The sequence below is a fragment of the Musa acuminata genome, chromosome BXJ3-9 (genome assembly GCF_036884655.1).
Source record: "Musa acuminata AAA Group cultivar baxijiao chromosome BXJ3-9, Cavendish_Baxijiao_AAA, whole genome shotgun sequence".
NCBI classification, from domain to species: Eukaryota; Viridiplantae; Streptophyta; class Magnoliopsida; order Zingiberales; family Musaceae; genus Musa; species Musa acuminata.
This window is the reverse complement of record NC_088357.1, coordinates 13,630,001-13,633,715: the sequence shown is the minus strand read 5'-3', so window position 1 is coordinate 13,633,715 and position 3,715 is coordinate 13,630,001.

Genomic DNA, 3,715 nt, shown 5'->3' with positions numbered 1-3,715 from the left:
TGAGCATCCATTATCAAGATATCATTTTTGCTCCTAGCTTTCGATTATAGAGATGTCTATAAGAAAGGTTGGTTTGTTCTAGGTACCCATTTAACTTTGGGTCCCTCATGGTTAGATCTACCTATTTTATTTTTAGGTATAAATTCATTTATGATTCCTTTAGGAATCCAAACTAATTTATGAGTCATACTTTTTAAATAAATATTTATAAGCAAAATATACATATTTATTATAAAAATTATACTTTAACCGTAGGGGTAACATGCAATGTGAGTCCTTTAACAAAAGTAGTTAGCTTTTGTTGAGTGTTACTCACAAAGCCGATTCCTTCTTTTTTATGAATATAACCCTTATTAGTAAGAATCACGTCTAATAATTTGCTACCAATTTTAAATTTTCTAATTTTTGTTGTAATGATAATTTTTTCTTTTTGACTAAGTTTAACTCTTTATATTAAGTACAAGAGGTTAACATGCAATTATCATGCTTATTTTTTAATTTTTTAAATTTACTAGAGAAAAAAGCATGATCCGTTTTTAGAATTTTGTATTTCTTACTAACTAATTTAAAATCATTAAATAACTCATAAAATGCATCAAGTAATTCATTGTAAGGTAAAGAGGTTTCAGTTGAGTCACTTACCTCATCGTCGAGAGTCATCAAAGTGTAGTTCACCACCTCATCTTTATTTGTTTGCTCCTTATCTTTGGTTGCACTCGATTCATCCCAAGTTACCTTGAGTGCATTTTTCTTCTTTTGATGTGCAAGTATCTTAAAGTGCCCCGGTCGATTGCATTCATAGCAATTTATTTTATCTTTTTTAAGTTTATTTTTATTCTTATATTCTTGTTTTATAAACTTTTTAAATTTTCTTGTGAGAAGTTCAAAGTCATCATCATCAGCATCACTTGAGTTTTCTCTCAAGTGGTCTTCTTTGGTTCTAAGTCTCAAATCCTTCTTGTGATTTGGAAGGTTGTTCTCATATTCGTCATGAGTCATACAAGTCATTTCAAAGGTCATTAAAGACCCAATAAGTCTCGAGTCCTTTGCTTCTTATAGTGCCATCACTTTTGGATCCCAACTTTTTGGAAGGGATCTTAGTATTTTACTTATAAGTTTAAGGTTATAAAAATTTTTACCAAGTATTTTTAAACCATTGATGACATCCGTAAGATGGGTGTACATGTCTTCAATGATTTCACTTGGTTACATTTTGAAACAACTCAAAACTATGCATCAAAAGATTAATTTTAGAATCTTTAAGTCTACTTGTGCCTTCATGTGTGATTTCAAGTGTGTGACAAATATCATATGCAGTTTCACATATAGAAATACGATTAAATTCATTTTTGTCCATAGCACAAAACAAAGCGTTCATCGCTTTAGCATTCAAAGAAAAAGTCTTCTCCAAATCATTCCATTTGTTCATTGGTTTAGAATACTTTTAAAAACTATTTTCAAAGATATTCCATAAATTGAAATCCATATAAAGTAAATAAACTCTCATTCGTATTTACCTCTTGAATGCCAGAAAAAGTCATTTAGTTTCTCTTGGGTGTTAAACCAATTAAGAAAAACTTATCTTTGATACCAATTGCTAGAATCGACAACGACACTAAGAGGAGGGGGGGGAGGGGGGGGGGGGGTGAATTAGTGCTTTCGTAAACTTTCGACAATTCAAAAAATCTCATTCGATAAAGTCCGTATTGGAAAAATGTTTAACTTGAAAATATTCATAGAATGTAATGAGCAACAAAATCAGTAAGCAATAAAAGTAAATAGCAAGCGAAAAGATCACACCAGGTTATAGTGGTTCAGTCGTCGTGACCTACATCCACTCCCATTTCCTCCTTCGTCGGGGCCACCAACTTCCACTAACGATCTTCTTTCAAATGAGTGAAGATTAACTATCCTTACAACTCTTTCTCCTTTTTACAGGCTTAGGAGAGAATCTCTATACTTCTCTCTTTTACACTAAGAGCTCACTCCTCCCTTAGAAAGACCTCTAAACACTAGAAGGAAGAGACTCTACACTTCAAGAGAAATTACAATACTTTTCATAAGTACACTTTCCCCCTTTTTACACTTTTTCTTATTTTTTCCATACAAAAATTTGTAGGGCATTTATAGACCTCAAATGACTTCAAAAATTAAAGCCAAAATTTAAATTCTCAAGTTTTCGGGGTACTAGCGGTACCACTACCTATTAGTCTGATACTAGGCGGTACCATTTGCTAGTCATAGGTGCCCTACAAGCCAATCACGTGAGTGATGGCACGTGTGACTTGACACATAGTCTTTATGCTTATTATATTTTGATATTTATCACTTTATATTGCTTATTGTATATATACATATATATATTGTGATATCCTTGAATCTGTGCAATGAGAATCGAATCATGATGAGATCATGATATTGAGATCGATTTGCCTTTAAAGATAAATCCTAAATAATCCCGGTCATAGGTTACTCAAGAGGGACATCGAGATAACTGGACAAACTGGTGTGTTGGATAGGATACCCTATGCATTAGTAATATGGTCTATCATGTATGTCATGTTATGTACCAGGCCTAATATAGCGCATACTCTGAGTGTCACGAGCAGGTATTAGGCGGATCCAGGCTTGGAGCACTAGAAAGTAGTAAAGTGTATCCTTAAGTACTTGAGAAAGACTAAGGATCTTTTACTAGTATATGGAGGTAGTAGCCTCAGCGTTAAAGGCTACACGAACTCGAGTTTTCAGTCCGATGTCAATGATAGCAAGTCGAATTCAGGATATGTGTATACCTTGAATGGAGGAGCAGTGTGCTGGAAGAGTTCCAAGCAAGACACTACTGTTGACTCAACCACAAAGGCGGAGTACATTGTTGCAATAGAGGCAGCAAAAGAGGGAGTCTGGATGAAGAAGTTCATCACAGATCTAGGGGTCGTGCTAGGTAGCGAGGAGCTGATTTCCTTATATTGTGACAACTATGGGGCGATTGCTCAAATGAGAAAACCCATGTCTCATCATAAGTATTTTGAGGAGGTTCCAACTTATTGGAGAGATCATGACCAGAGGAGATGTAGCATTGGAAAGAGTTCCATCCGTAAATAACATTGTAGATCCACTGATAAAGCCGTTGTCTCATATTATCTTTGAGCGTCATAGGAGTCTGATGGGGATCAAACACATAGGTGATTGGATTTAGGTCAAATGGGAGATTGCTAGTCATCAGTACCCAACAAGCCAATCACGTGAGTGATGGCACGAGTGACTTGACACATAGTCTTTTTGCTTATTATATTTTAGCATTTATCACTTCATATTACTTATTGCATATATACATATATATATTGTGTTGCACTTGGATATGTGCAATGAGAATCGAATCATGATAAGATCACGATAATGAGACTAATTTGCCTTTAAACACAAATCCAAAATAATCCCGGTCATAGATTACTCAAGAGGGACATCAAGATAAGCGGACAGACTAGTGTATTATATACCCATCCATATGATGGATACAACTAGTCTCATAGTTGCTCATGTAGGGACATTAGGGATACAATACAGGTGCTCATTGGGGAATGAGTTCACTAATTGATCCGCTTATAGAATGTTGAATGGTTGATGATGCCTTATTATTAGATAGTGATTCCATAGTCCTAGTAGTGCATTTGGTCCTTAGACTTGAGACACCAAGGATGTCCTATATAAGTGTTAC